The sequence below is a fragment of the Theropithecus gelada genome, chromosome 9 (genome assembly GCF_003255815.1).
Source record: "Theropithecus gelada isolate Dixy chromosome 9, Tgel_1.0, whole genome shotgun sequence".
Lineage (NCBI taxonomy): Eukaryota > Metazoa > Chordata > Mammalia > Primates > Cercopithecidae > Theropithecus > Theropithecus gelada.
Genome location: NC_037677.1, coordinates 93,873,526 through 93,889,540, shown reverse-complemented (window position 1 = coordinate 93,889,540; position 16,015 = coordinate 93,873,526). Strand labels below are relative to the sequence as shown.

Genomic DNA, 16,015 nt, shown 5'->3' with positions numbered 1-16,015 from the left:
CGCATGCGTCCTGCCTCGCCAGCCCCACGTCGGCCGCGGCGGTCACGGAGCGCACGTAAGCACGCAGAGGGCGGAGGGCGGAGGGCGGAGGGCGGCGGGCTCTAGGGGCGGTGCCACTCCGGTGGCTGCTGCGCTGCTCTCGAGCGGCTCGGCCAGATTAAGTGGCTCTTATCGCTGAAACCGCTCCCATCCGCACACAGAGATTGATTCACAGACCTGTGTTCGAGTCTTCCCTCGTGCATACTACTTGCTTTGTATCTTCGGGCAGGTCGGGAAACCTCCCAGCCTCATCTGTAAAATGGGATCATAAATACTTAGCAAGTACCTGGAAGTGCTCAGTAAATAGTTTTTACTATTACTCTCTCATTTCGGCGGGACACTGATCTTTTTACTCCTAGTTTACACGTAAGGAAACTGCCCGTGACCCTGCTGATTCCAGAGCCTGCTCGTTTTCCAGCACGGGGTTCTTTATCCCGTCTCTGTCTACAATCTTTCACACACGTCAAGTCAGTGCTTTCTGGGCCTCCAACAAGGAAGCAAACGCTAGGACCCTTCAAATATTTCAGAAAGGGGCGAATTCTCGTCACTGCCTGTCCTTCTCCCAGCCCCAATCAGCAATTTATTACCACAATTTTTTTTTTTTTTTTTTTTTTTTTTTTAGACGGAGCTGTCTTCCAGGCTGGAGTGCAGTGAGTGAGTGGCTCGATCTCGCCTCACTGCAACCTCCACCTTCCGGGTTCAAGCGATTCTCCTGCCTCAGCCTCCCGAGTAGCTGGGATTACAGGTGCCCGCCACTACGCCCAGCTAATTTTTGTACTTTTAGTAGAGGCGGGGTTTCACCATGTTGTATAGGCTAGTATCGAACTCCTGGCCTCAAGTGATCCACCGGCCTCGGCCTCCCAAAATGCTGGGATTACCGGTGTGAGCCACCGTGCCCAGCCTTCTTTTTCTTTTTTGAAACAGGGTTTCCCTCTGTTCCCAAAGCAGAGTGCAGTAGCATGATCATAGCTCACTGCAGCAGCCTTGAACTCCTGGACTCAAGTGATCCTCCTGCCTCAGCCTCTTGAATAGCTGGGACTACAGGCATGCCACCAAGCCTGGCTAATTTTTTTTTTTTTTTTTTCCTGTAGAGATAGATCTCGCTATGTTGACTGCTATATTGACCGGGCTGGTCTCAAACTCCTGGCCTCAAGCCATCCTGCTGCAGCAACCTCCCAGAGACACTGGAATGACAGGTGTGAGCCACTGTGGCAGGCCAGTCTCCTGGTTGATTTCAATCTAGACACTTTAATGAGCACCAAACATGAACCAGGCAGTGGACTAGACTCAAGGATGGGCTGAATGTGTTTCCTGTTGTTCAAGCAAGCAGAGGGCAAATGAGGCCCATGTACGAGTAGCCAGCAGTAACATTGGGTGGCTCACGCCTGTAATCCCAGCACTTTGGGAGGCCGAGACAGACAGATCATACGAGGTCAGGAGTTCAAGACCAGCCTGACCAACATGGTGAAACTCCCCCCCCACTCTACTAAAAATACAAAAATATCAGCCAGGCATGGTGGAGTGTGCCTGTAATCAGGAGGCTGAGGCGGGAGAATCACTTGAACCTGAGAGGCCAAGGTTGCAGTGAGCGGCAATCATGTACCAGTAAAACACCTACAGCATGCCAGTCAGTGTTCTAAGTGCTTTGCAAATATTAACTCGTTCACTCCTCATATCTCCACAATGACCCTCTGAGGCAGGTTCTATCTTTTCCCCACTTGCAGATGAGGAAATTTGCCCAAGGTGACAGAGATTAGGATTCAAGCCCAGGCTGCTGGCTCCCAAGACCATGCTCTTACTCCACTATTGTCTGTGGCCTCCACATTTTTGTTGTATTTTTGGCATTTGTTGACTTTGAAGTGTGGGAAGGATTTGAGAGGCAGAGAAAAGGCACTTTGGGAACAACATGAACCAAAACACAAGTGGTTTGTAGCTACATTATCATAACGGCTCCTGTTTGTGACGGTTTAGTGCAACTAGCCTTTTAATGTATAATTTCAACCCCAGCAATTCATATTATGTAAGAACTGTTTTTTTTTGTTTTTTTTTTTTGAGACGCATTTTTGTTCTGGTTGCCCAGGCTGGAGAGCAGTGACTCAATCTTGGCTCACCACAACCTCAGCCTCCTGGGTTCAAGCAATCCTTCTGCCTCAGCCTCCCGAGGAGCTGGGATTACAGGCATGTGCCACCACGCCTGGGTAATTTTGTATTTTTAGTAGACACGGGGTTTCACCATGTCGGTCAGGCTGGTCTCAAACTCCCAACCTCAGGTGATCCGCCTGCCTCGGCCTCCCAAAGTGCTGGGATTACAGGTGTGAGCCACCATACCTAGACTTATGTAAGAACTACTATAGCTCCGTTCCACAGATGAGGGAACCAGGGACCAGAGGAATCGTTGTGCAAAGTCACAGCTAGGAAGTGGAGGAGAAACCGGGACTCAAACCCAGGTCACCCAATGGCCTAGTCTGCACTCTCACCACAGCACTCCACTGCTTCTCTCCTCTGTAGCTGGGAGAAGATGGAATTCAGTAACTAGACAGGTGACTGGGATGAGGTGCAGCCCTAGAAGCTGCACCAGAACTCACAGGACCCCAGAGCTGCCAAGCTAGAATGCCCTCAAAGGGCTTATGGTTCAAGCCCCAGGGGTGTCACCCCTATGGGAGTTTCGCTGAGGAGCCTGTCTCATAGGCAGTTCTCCCTCTGATCTTTCCTGCTGCTCAGTCATCCTAATCTGTTGTTCAGGCACTCCCAGGGAGAGCTGTTCCAGCCTTAACCTTGGCTTTTTGTCCTGCCTTGGCCAAATCCATGCTCCTAGCCTGACTCCTACCATGTTTTCTTCTCCTCCTCCTGCTCTCAAGACATTCAAGATTCTGTGCCCTTGTCACCTCGTCTCCTCACTGGGTTCTCTCATTTCTGCAATGAGTAAGAAATGTGAGTAGGAAGAAGATGTTCTCGGAAACTCAAGTTCAAATATTCCTGTTTCTGGTTAGCTCTGGGCCTGCCATGAGTCACTCAACTTCTCATTGCGTTTTCCTGTCTGTAATCATATTCATACCCACCTAAGCAAAGCCCTGTTGTGAGAAATAGATGAGATAATGAATGGAAACAACTAGTCACAAATTTTAAATATATTAATAATAAATAAATGTATATATATAGATACACATATATATATATTTTTTTTTTTTTTTGAGATGGAGTCTTGCTCTGTCGCCCAGGCTGGGGTGCAGTGGCCGGATCTCAGCTCACTGCAAGCTCCACCTCCCGGGTTTACGCCATTCTCCTGCCTCAACCTCCCGAGTAGCTGGGACTACAGGCGCCCGCCACCTCGCCCGGCTAGTTTTTTGTATTTTTTAGTAGAGATGGGGTTTCACCAGGTTAGCCAGGATGGTCTCGATCTCCTGACCTCGTGATCCACCCGTCTCGGCCTCCCAATATATGTATATATTTTTTTTAGATGGAGTCTTGTTCTGTCACCCAGGCTGGAGGGCAATGGTGCGATCTCGGCTCACTGAAACCTCCACCTCCCAGGTTCAAGCAATTCTCCTACCGCAGCCTCCCGAGGAGCTGGGATTATAGGTGCCCATCACCACGCCTGGCTAATTTTTCTATTTTTGGTAGAAATGGGGTTTCACCATGTTGGCCAGGCTGGTGTCGAACTCCTGAGCTCAGGTGATCCTCCCGCCTTGGCCTTCCAAAGTACTGGCATTAGAGGCATGAGCCACTACACCTGGCCAGTGATATTATCGGCCGGTAATATTATATTAATAAATATTATTAGCTGGGTACGGTGGCTCACACCTGTAATCCCAGCACTTTGGGAGGCCAAGATGGGTGGATCACCTGAGGTCAGGAGTTCGAGACCAGCCTGGCCAACATGGTGAAACCCCATCTCTACTAAAAATACAAAAATTAGCCAGGTGTGGTGGCGGGTGCCTGTAATCCTGAAAGGAGCTGGGCACATTCCTCAGCCCCGGGCTCAAAACTCCCTGAGCCTAGCACAGACACATCCCATCCTCCCATCCCACCACCATATATCTCTCAAACTCCCTGAGCCCAGTATAAACACCACCTAGAAAGTCTCCGATAAGGAGACAGCCGTTCAAGGTTACTGAAAGCGCAGGAGCCAAAATAATTTCTTTGTTCCCCTGCAACTTTCGGGCTATAAAAAGCAAACGCTCGCATTGTTCAGGGCCCTCTTGTATACTGTGTAAAGGAGGGACCAGGTTCGAACTTGTAGTAAAGATCCTTGCCGCTTGGCTTTGACTCTGGACTCTGGTGGTCTTCTTTGGGGAACAAACAGTCTGGGCATAACAATCCCAGCTACTCGGGAGGCTGAGGCAGGAGAATCGCTGGAACCCGGGAGGCGGAGGTTGCAGTGAGCCGAGATCGCACCATTGCCCTCCAGCCTGACCCAACAACAGTGAGACTCAGTCTCAAACAAATAAAACAAAAATAAGTATTATTAGCAGTATGATTAAGAAGGCAAAAAAGATTTAATGAGCCACCAATTCAGAAGGTGTGAGTGTGGCTGCCTGGTAGGGGAAGACTTGCCTGCCGGGATCAAAGTTGGGCAATAACTGGGATTCTTTGTTTGGGAAGCCAAAACCATCTGCGCCACTGGCCTCGGAAAGGAACTCAGGAACCTTACTTTATCCCCTTCACCAACCCCCTCTGCCTCCAGAAGGAATCTTGTATCTCCTTGGAATTCTGATGAACTCTGATATGCCTCACTTCCTGGATATCTACCTGAGATTGATTGATTGATTGATTTTTATTTTATTTATTTACTTTTTTTTTTTTTGAAACGGAGTCTTGCCATGTCGCCCAAGCTGGAGTGCAGTGGCGTGATCTCGACTCACTGCAACCTCTGCTTCCTGGGTTCAAACCATTCTCCTGCCTCAGCCTCCCAAGTAGCTGGGATTACAGGCGCCCGCTACCACGCCCAGCTCATTTTTGTATTTTCAGTAGCCATGGGGTTTCACCATGTTGGTCAGGCTGGTCTCAACCTCTTGACCTCATGATCCACCCGCCTCGGCCTCACAAAATGCTGGGATTTCAGACATGAGCCACCGCGCTGGGCCTACCTGAGATTTATTATGCATGCCTCTGAGCTACTCAACTGCAAACTCCTTGAGGATGGGCACTTCATCTTAACTATTTCATACACCCCCACACACGAACTTGCACTTAGGGTGATGCCTTTGCCCTTGGTAGACTCCCTGGGTCCCCAAGTGTCAGAGCCGGGAGAGACCTTGAGAATTCTCTACTACAAATCCCCACCCACCTCCTGTCATGCACGATTCACATTTTCCAGATGAAGAAACTGAGAGGAGCCATTCAAAAGGGCTGATGAGGCTGGTCCGAAGGTCAGGAGTTACTTCAATTGATTGTTCACAGTCAGTTACAGGTCAAACTCCTTGTTCTACCCTTTCCCCACTTCTCACTACTGCACTTTACTAGTCTTTAAAAAAATTTTTTTTAATAAATAAATAAAAGAGCAGATGAACAAGAAACTAGATTTATCAGAGGTGATCCACAGGGAAGGACTCCAAAGTCAGGGCTTCCTTTATCAGAAGAGAGAGGCAGGGAGGGCATGGTGGCTCAAGCCTATAATCTCAGCACTTTGAGAGGCTGAAGTGAGAGCATGGCTTGAGCCCAGAAGTTCAAGGCCAGCCTGGGCAACGTGGCAAATCCCCATCACTACAAAAAATACAAAAATTAGCTGGACGTGGTGGTGTGTGCCTGTAGTCCCAGCTACTTGGGAGGTTGAGGTGGGAGGATTGCTTGAGCCTAGGAGGTTGAAGCTGCAGTGAGCCATGATTGCACCACTGCTCTTCAGCCTGGGTGACAGAGTGAGACCTTGTCTCAAAAAAAAAAAAAAAGAGCAAGGCAGGAAAGGAAGATTGAGGGAGGGACTATGGGAGGTTATGCCTGCCCCATTGCAAGGACCCCAAAGGCTTTGCAGCCAGAAGCCAGAATTCCTGGGCAGAGATAGGGTCCATTTAGTGCCAATCACAGCATTTTAAATCTGGGAAGAAGCTTAAAGCCTATCAAACCGAAGAAGTTTCTTGAATGCCAGTAAAGAGAGTAAACCACTGTTTTTTGCTCTCTATAATTTATTTTTTAATCTTATCTCTACTGAACACAGCATAAAAAGACATTTGTCGGGGTTAATTCCTGGGCCTTCTGAAGCTCGAGGCACACGCAGGCGAGCATTACTGGTCCTAAAAATAAATCAGCTGGGAGGGGCTTAGCTCCCAGCGGGGTCCCAGCAAGTCCTGTGCCCTCCCCACCCCTCCCAGCAAGCATCCTGAGGGACCCCCTGTACAGCTCCTCACCAGGGCACTGCCCTCTTTTCCTATCCTGTAGGGAGTAAGTGGGGCCACCAAGTCCTGCTTCCTGCTAGAACTGCAGGGGTGTCAGTGGAGGTTCTGTGCTCCGTGCCCTCTTAGCAGGCAACCCCCAGTCAAGGCACACATCAATGATGGATTCCAGTGAAGGAAATCCTAACTGGGCCTTCATCTCTACCCGAGGCCTCCAGCCAGCCCCTAAACCCTGAACTCGAGGACAGAAAGCCTCCCCTTGTAGAGCAGTGTTTCATTCCTCAGGCCCCAGGGAAATTCCCAGGACTCTTACAATTTTCCAACAACAAGCTCGTTTGTCAAACTGTTACAAAAACTCAGATAAGAGTTAGGTATGGTGGCTCATGCCTGTAATCCCAGCACTTTGGGAAGCTCAGGCGAGGGGATCAGTTGAGCCCAGGAGTTTGAGACCAGCCTGGGCAACATGGCGAAAACCTGTCTCCACAACAAAATACAAAAATTAGCCGGGTGTGGTGGTACACACCTGTAGTCCCAGCCACTAGGGAGGCTGAGGTGGGAGGATTGCTTGAGCCCCAGAAGTCAAGGCTTCAGTAAGTTATGATTGCACCGCTGTACTCCAGTTTGGGTGACAGAGTGAGACCCTGTCTCAAAAAAAAAAAAAGAAAAGCAAAGGAAAAGAAAAAACACTGAGATAAAGAAGCTACCGGAAAAAAAATCAAAACAAAAAACAATTTAAAAAAAAAAGCTAACCAGGAGTCACAGCCCTTTTACCTTCCACTGCCCCTTAAGCTAATAAAGGCCTCTCCAACCTTCCTTTCCCATTTATTTTTTTCCACAGAACTCCCTCATCGAGGACTGAACATTCATTGAAGGCCCAGATTTAGAGTGAGCAGGACAAACCAAGTATTGTGCTGGGTGGAAGGAGGGGCGGCTGCCGTTCAGCCCACAGGACTCCTGTGAGGACACCACATGTCCATAGTTGTTGAACCATCTTGCAAACTCATCGCCTGTTGTTCAGATCTCCCGGCTCAGCTGGTGTCTGAGGAGGAGAAGATTTATGCCTCATAGAGGGCGTGAGCCCAGATGATGCCTCAAGACTCAGGTTCTAGGAGAGAAAGCAGTGCTTCAGGGACTTGGACTGCCCCCGCCCGAAATGCAGTCACCATCTGCAGGTAAACAGAGCTGGAGCTGGAGCTGGTGCTGCCGGGAAAGAGAGGAGGGCTTCCAGCAGGCTGCGGCTTCCTCAAGGGCTCCCCTGATAGCACCTGGGCTTCCCTGATCCCCCCCGCATTGTCAGACTTAGTATAAGGCCAGGCTTTAGTCCAAGCCTTCTTTCTTTTTTAAATTTATGGCACTTTCAAAACCACCTGGTGTGCACCAAGCCCTCTGCCACTAGACCCTGTGTGAAAACTGTAATGGTAAAATGCTCAAAGCAGGGCAATAAGCAAATTTTGACCCTTCTGCTTTCATTCACATGAAACTGATTTCTCAGTCTATATTAATCTTGGATCACTTTTTTTGTTTTTGAGATGAGGTCGCCCTATGTTGCACAAGCCAGTTTTAAACTCCTGGCTTCAAACGATCCTCCTGCCTTGGCCTTCCAAAGCACTGGAATTACCTGTGTGAGCCACTGAGCCTGACCTCAAAATTGTACATTCAAAACAAGCTGACGTTCTGGGCACAGGAGGCACGTGCCTGTAGTCCCAGCTCCTTGGGAGGCTAAAGCAGGAGGATGGCTTGAGGTCAGGAGTTCGAGGCTTCTATACGCTATGATCACACATGTGAATAGCCACTCTACTCCAGCCTGGCAATAAAGTGAGACCCTGTCTCTAAAAAAATTTTAAAAAAAACAAACAAAAACAAAACTGGCAGAAACTTAGTTATTTGGGATTGATTTGCATCAAGTTTAGTGAATTGTTGAGAGGTTAGCAGTGTGTTAGTCCAGGATCTCTGAGAAGCAGTTGCCAAGACAGGATTTGCAGGAAATATATTAGATGTGTCTGTGACAGGAAATGGGGCTGGGAGTGCAGGTGTGATGCTGAGTAAGGGAAGGAGGAAGGAAGGTGTGATGGGTGGCAGTGTCGTCTTAGATTGCAAATGCACTTCTGGGGAAAAATTTGGCAAGCCTGTGGGGGGCTATTCCAGCCAAAGTTACTCTTTAGAGGGGTCCTCGGGTTCCCAAGACCAGCCTGCCTTAACATTCTCAATACAGGGATGCTAAATCATGACTGGATGCAGCCCATGGGCAGCACAGCCTCTGAATGCTGGGAGGGGCCCTCAGCCAATCAGCTCTCTGCTCTGGGCACGGTAGCTTATGCCTGTAATTCCAGCACTTTGGGAGGCTGAGGCAGGTGGATCACCTGAGTCCAGGAATTCAAGACCAGTCTGGGCAACACAGTGAAACCCCGTTTCTTTTTTTTTTTTTTTTTTTTTGAGACGGGGTCTCGCTGTGTCACCCAGGCTGGAGTGCAGTGGCGCGATCTCGGCTCACTGCAAGCTCCGCCTCCCGGGTTTACGCCATTCTCCTGCCTCAGCCTCCGAGTAGCTCGGACTACAGGCGCCCGCCACCACGCCCGGCTAGTTTTTTGTATTTTTTTTAGTAGAGACGGGGTTTCACCATGTTAGCCAGGATGGTCTCGATCTCCTGACCTCGTGATCCACCCGCCTCGGCCTCCCAAAGTGCTGGGATTACAGGGTTGAGCCACCGCGCCCGGCCGAAACCCCGTTTCTTAAAAAAAATAAAAATAAAAAGATAGGCCAGGTGTGGTGGCTCACGCCTATAATCCCAGCACTTTGGGAGGCTGAGGCAGGTGGATCATGAGGTCAGGAGTTCAAGACCAGACTGGCCAACATGGTGAAACCTCATGTCTACTAAAAATACAAAAAGTAGCTGGGTGTGGTGCAGGTGCCTATAATCCCAGCTACTCAGGAGGCTGAGGCAGGAGAATCGCTTGAACCCGGGAGGCAGAGGTTGCAGTGAGCCCAGATTGCGCCATTGAACTCCAGCCTGGGCGACAGACCAAGACTGTCTCAAAATAAATAAATAAATTAATTAATTAATTAAAAAATTTAAAAAATAAAATAAAATTAGCCCATATAGTAGTGCATGCCTGTAGTTCCAGTTATTCGGAAGGCTGAGATGGGAGGACTGCCTGAACCCAGGAGTTGGAGGCTGCAGTGAACCAAGATTATGCCACTGCACTCCAGCCTGGGCAACAGAGCAAGACTCTATCTCAAAACAAAACAAAACAAAAAATCAGCTGCTGCTCTGAGATTTGAAGCGTGTGTTCTCATGGCTGCCACAGTATAGTCTATAAATTGATCAGGTGCTTTCAGGTCAGCATTCAGTGGCTACTTACCAATTGACTAAGGAAAGCTATTAAAGGTACCTGCCAGCTGATGGCAAGGTGGCAAGTATCCAATATTAAGGATTTTGTCAGAGGTGGAACAGGGGAACTACTGGTTGTTATATTCCTTTTTTTTCTTTTTTTGAGACAGAGTCTTTCTCCGTCGCCCAGGCTAGAGTGCAGTGGCATGATTATAGCTCACTGCAGCCTCGAACTTCCCGGCTCAGGTGATCCTCCCGCCTCGACCTCCCAAAGTGCTGGGTTTACATGTAGGAGCTGACTGTTATATTTCTGACTGCAGTGGAGGAAAATGTCCAGTCTCCCAGAGCTGTCATTGGGAGCAGGCTCAATGTTGACCAGCCTAAGAAATATGGACAAGAAACAACAACCATCAGAAACCCACATGGGGCTGGGAGCAGTGGCTCATGCCTGTAATCCCAACACTTTGGGAGGCCAAGGTGGGTGGATGACTTGAGGTCAGGAGTTTGAGATCAGCCTGGCCAACATGGTGAAACCCCATCTCTACTAAAAATACAAAAATTAGGCCAGGCATGGTGGCTCACACCTGTAATCCAATGCTTTGGGAGGCCGAGGCAGGCAGATCACCTGAGGTCAGGAGTTCGAGACCAGCCTGCCCACCATGGCGAAACTCCATCTCTACTAAAAATACACAAAAAAAATTAGTCGGGTGTGATGGTGGGCACCTGTAATCCCAGCTACCTGGGAGGCTGAGGCAGGAGAATCGCTTGAACCCAGGGGACAGACATTGCCATGAGCTAAGATGGCGCCTCTGCACTCCAGCCTGGGCGACAGAGTGAGACTCCATCTCAAAACAAAAACAAAAACAAACAACAAGGACAACAACAACAAAAAAATTAGCCAGGTGTGGTGGCACACACCTGTAATCCCAGCTACTCGTGAGGCTGAGGCAGGAGAATCGCCTGAACTTGGGACACAGAGGTTGTAGTGACCCAAGATCATGCTACTGCACTCCAGCCTGGGCTACAGATTGACACTGTGTCTCAAACAAAACAAAACAAAACAAAATATGGTACATCCATACAATGGAATGTTATTTGGCTATAAAAAGGGATGAAGTACTGATCTATGACACACATGGATGAACCTTGAAAACATTATGCTGAGATGGCTGGGCACGGTGGCTCCGCCTGTAATCCCAGCACTTTGGGAGGCTGAGATCACAAGGTCAGGAAATCGAGACCATCCTGGCTAACACGGTGAAACCCAGTCTGTACTAAAAATACAAAACATTAGCCGGGCATGGTGGCAGTCACCTGTAGTTCCAGCTACTCGGGAGGCTGAGCCAGGAGAATGGCGTGAACCTGGGAGGCGGAGCTTGCAGTGAGCTGAGATTGCACTACTGCACTCCAGCCTGGACGAGAGTGTGAGACTCTGTCAAAAAAAAAAAAAAAAAAGAAAGAAAGAAAAGAAAAGAAAACTATGCTGAGCCAAAGAAGCTAGTTACAAAAGACTGCATGGTGTATGATTTTACTTATATGAAATGTCCAGAATAGGCAAATCTATAGAGACAGAAAGTAGAGTAGTGATTCCCAGGGGCTGGGAGGGTTGGGGGTGATAAATACAGGGGGTGGGGTTTCTTTTTGAGGTGCCGAAAATGTTTTAAGTTGACTGTGGTGATGTTGCACACATCTGTGAAGATACCAATAACCACTGAATTGTACACTTTATTTTTCATTTTATTTTATTTTTTTTGAGACAGAGTCTCACTCTGTCACCCAGGCTGGAGTGCAGTGGCACGATCTCAGCTCACTGCAATCTCCACCTCCTGGGTTCAAGTGATTCTCCTGCCTCAGCCTCCTGAGTAGCTGGGATTACAAGTTTGTGCCACCATGCCTAGCTCATTTTTGTATTTTTAGTAGAGACGGGGTTTCACCATGTTGGCCAGGCTGGTCTTGAACTCCTGACCTTAGGTGATCCACCCACCTCAGCCTCTCAAAGTGCTGGGATTACAGGCTTGAGCGCCTGACCAAAAGTTTTAAACAATTATTTTAAAAAACAAACCCACCCGAGCCTACCTACCAGAAGCCGTTGCTCAATGGGAGTGAAGTGTGCGGGTAGCTCTGATGAATCTAAGTGGCCGCTGAGCTGCAGAAAAGCACCCGTCTGCTTTTAGCCTAGTCCTGACAGAGCTCAGAACCTCCCATGGCAGCTCCAGGGATAGTTCTCAGGATTATGGTTGGGCAAACACATGTGGTTCCTACAAAGCCCAAGGAGAGACATAAAGGAGGGACTAAGGAGAGGCCTCTGTGGAGAAGGCAGGGGCAAAAGCTGGCTGTGAGGTCTGGCCAGCTGCACCACACTGCCCACCAGCACTTCATAGTCTCCTTTACGGAAGAAGTGACTGGGAGTCCGGGCTCCTAGGTCTCATTTCTGATTTTTTTTTTTTTTTTTTGAGATAAGGTCTCACTGTGTCTTGTGGGTGCGCGTGCAGTGGCGTGATCATGACTCACTGCAGCCTGAGCTCAAACTCTTGAGCTCAATCCTCCCGTCTCAGCCTCCCAAGTAGCTGAGACTACAAACATGTGCCATCACGCCCAGCTAATTTTTTTTTTTTTAGACGGAGTCTTGCTCTGTAACACCCAGGCTAGAATGCAGTGGCACGATCTCGGCTCACTGCAACCTCTGCCTCCTGGGTTCAAGGGATTCTCCTGCCTCAGCCTCCCAGGTAGCTGGGATTACAGGCACCCACCATAACGCTCGGCTAATTTTTTAAATTTTTTAGTAGACATGGGCTTTCACCATGTTGTTCAGGCTGCTCTCGAACTCCTGACCTCAGGTGATCCGCCCGCCTTGGCCTCCCAAAGTGCTTGGATTACAGGCGTGAGCCACCGTGCCCGGGCTTTTTTTTTTTTTTTTTTTTTAAGAAATGGGGTCTCACTGTGTTGGCCAGACTGGTCTCAAGCTCCTAGGTTCAGGGGATCTTCCTGCTTTCACCTCCCAAAGTGCTGGGATCACAGGTGTGAGCCACTGCACCCAGCCCTAGGTCCCATTTCTGATTAGCTATGTTCCCTACAATGCAACTAACTTCCCTGATCCCTGTGTTGGAAACACCTCAGCCACAGGATCTTGGAGAGGTGACAAACTGGGCCTTTGAATACGTGGGCCAGGCAAGTATTCTGACCCTAGCCAGCCTGTGAACTTCCCTCCCCAGAGCCAACATGGTCCTTCATAAAGGAAAACAACCTCTGAGAGTGAATGCTTTGTGCTACCAGTCACTTGAGGGGGAAAAAAAAGTTCATACCCACAGGAAAGACTGTTCCATTGCCATGGCAACAAGTCACCACCATAACCAGTTTTAAGCCACTTAAAGACAATTCATCTCCCTTCAGCTGAACAATTTTCCTTAGTGACCAGACATCTGACAGCCAGCCAATTGGTAACAGCCACACTGGTTGACCAACCAATCCCTAAGTGCTACCTCCCTTGATATGTGCCCACCATTGATCTTCAACCTCCTGGCACCTTATGTATAAGATCAGTGCCCTGCTCCACTCATAGGGATTGCACCTAACAGGCCCAGCTCCACCTCCCTTAAGTAAATACTGTAGTAAATGCAGCTTTTTGGTTCAGATATTGAGAGGTGGTCTTTTCTTAGGCACATTCATATTCTGGAATCTTGCCTTCCTGGGAGTGATTTATTCTCACTTCCTCTGTGGTGTCATGAGCCTCATATACCTGTACGCATCATATGCCTCTATGGTGTCACTGGTGAATGAGAAAAAGGCAAACAAACTCCAGGCATGGTGGCTCATGCCTGTTATCCCAGCACTTTAAGAGGCTGAGGCGGGCAGATTACCTGAGGCCAGGAGTTCAAGACCAGCCTGGCCAACGTGGTGAAAACCCATCTCTACCAAAATACAAAAATTAGCTGGGTATGGGGGCAGGCCCCTATAATTCCAGCTACTCCAGAGGCTGAGGCAGGAGAATTGCTTGAGCCTGGGAGGCAGAAGCTGCAGTGAGTTGAAACTGTGCTACTGCACTCCAGCCTGGGCTACAGAGCTAGAGTCTGCCTCAAAAAAAAAAAAAAAAAAAAAAAGGCCACTCTTCTTCTGTACAAGGCAGCAATGAAGACTGAATTTCAGACCCCTCATGTGGGAAACTAAGCAGTCCATAGACTTCACAACTGTACACGACAACCCTGCTCACCCCTCATAACCGCTAGCCTTCATGTGCCATTCTCCCTCCTCGATACCTTCTCCAGTCTGTCCTTCCCTCTTTGCCCTCACTGCCACATTCTTAGTTTCAGCCCTTATGGTTTCTTGCCTGTACTGGTGCAGCAGTCTCTAACGCATCAGTGACTCATGTCTTGCCGGCATCTAGAGCAAACACGTCATTTTTTACTTGCCCGTGTGCCTTTGTAGCTGCTATTGCCTTGCCTGAACTGAACAGCCACCCTCAGCTTCCTGGTCAATTCTAGTTCATGCTGCAGCACTCAGCTCCAGCATCACCTCACCCAAAACTTGGCCCTGACTCACCTCTTAGACATGACTATAGTCTGCTAGGCTCTGGGCTCCCATAGCTCCTGGCCATACCTGGATGATGGCACTGATTGCCACGGGGATTGTTTACTGCCACCCCAACCAGCCTGTGAACTCTAGATGTGAGAACTAGGCTTCTTTCATTGCTTGATAACCAAATGGTTATAAAGAACAGGAATTGGGAGAGGAGTAAATTACAGTTATAACTCCCCACTTAATGCTATTGGGAATCTTTCCCTAGCTTTGGTTTCCCCATTTTTAAATGTGGATAATAGGCCGGGTGCAGTGGCTCATGACTGTAATCCCAGCACTTTGGGAGGCGAAGGCAGGAGGATCACTTGAGGCCAGGAGTTAGAGACCAGGCTGGATAACAGTGAGACCCTGCCTTTTTTTTTTTTTTTTTTGGAGATGGAGTCTCACTCTGTCACCCAGGCTGGACTGCAGTGGCACAATCTTGGCTCACTGCGACCTCTGCCACCCGGTTTCAAGCAATTCTCCTGCCTCAGCCTCCCAAGTAGCTGGGATTACAGGTGCCTGCCACTGCGCCCAGCTAATTTTTGTATTTTCAGCAGAGACAGGGTTTCACCATCTTGGCCAGGCTGGTTTTGAACTCCTGACCTTGTGATCCACCTGCCTCGGCCTCCCAAAGTGCTGGGATTACAGGCATGAGCCATTGTGCCTGGTCGACCCTGTCTCTCATTAAAAAAAAAAAAGAAAGAAAGAAAAAAAAAATAGGCCAGGCGTGGTGGCTCACCCCTATAATCCCAGCACTTTGTGGGGCTGAGGCAGGCAGACTGCCTGAGGTCAGGAGTTTGAGACCAGTCTGACCAACATGGTGAAACCCCATCTCAACTAAAAATACAAAAAAAAATTAGCCAGACATGGTGGTGTGTGCCTGTAATCCCAGCTACACAGGAGGCTGTGAGGCAGGGGAATTGCTTGAACCAGGGAGGTGGAGGTTTCAGTGAGCCGAAATGGTGCCACTGCACTCCAGCCTGGACAACAGAGCGAGATCCATCTCAAAAATAAATAAAAAGTAATGATAACAAAATAAAATGTGCATAATAATGGCACCTACCCTACAGAGTGGCTGCGAGGACGCAGTAGGATCACACATGTAAAGTGCCCAGGTGGATAGAGGCTAACAAATGATAGTTCTTATTACCACAGAGAGCGTCTGACACAAAGGAGACATCCATTAAATTCTATTTTCCTCTCCTCTTCTCTACCACAATGCCCAATTTACTTAGCAGGATGGTATAGTGGTTGGATAAATGATGGACCAATATTTCTGTTATTTTCCCTGATTGCAGCCTTCAGAAATTATTGTCCAGGCAAGGTGGCTCACGCCTGTAATCCCAACACTTTGGGAGGCTGAGGCAGGAGGATTACTTGAGTCCAGAATATTGAAACCAGTCTGGGCAACATAAGGAGACTTTGTCTCTACAAAAAATTTAAAAATTAGCTGGGCTGGCCGGGCGCGGTGGCTCAAGCCTGTAATCCCAGCACTTTGGGAGGCCGAGGCGGGTGGATCACAAGGTCAGGAGATCGAGACTATCCTGGCTAACATGGTGAAACCCCGTCTCTACTAAAAATACAAAAACCTAGCCGGGCGCGGTAGCGGGCGCCTGTAGTCCCAGCTACTCGGGAGGCTGAGGCGGGAGAATGGCGTGAACCCGGGGGGCGGAGCTTGCAGTGAGCCGAGATCGCGCCACTGCACTCCAGCCTGGGAGACACAGTGAGACTCCGTCTCAAAAAAAAAAAAAAAAAAAAAAAAAAAAAC

General features: G+C 48.9%; 1 protein-coding gene across 1 annotated transcript in view; it reads left to right on the top strand.

Annotated features, from left to right (window-relative positions):
* The first annotated feature begins 3 nt into the window (after nt 1-3).
* Nucleotides 4-16,015, top strand: part of RRP12 (ribosomal RNA processing 12 homolog) — a 69,832-nt gene continuing 53,820 nt past the window's right edge. The window contains exon 1 of the mRNA XM_025396125.1: nt 4-55. The gene's annotated coding sequence lies outside the window, so the exon portion shown is untranslated. The remainder of the gene's footprint in view (nt 56-16,015) is intronic.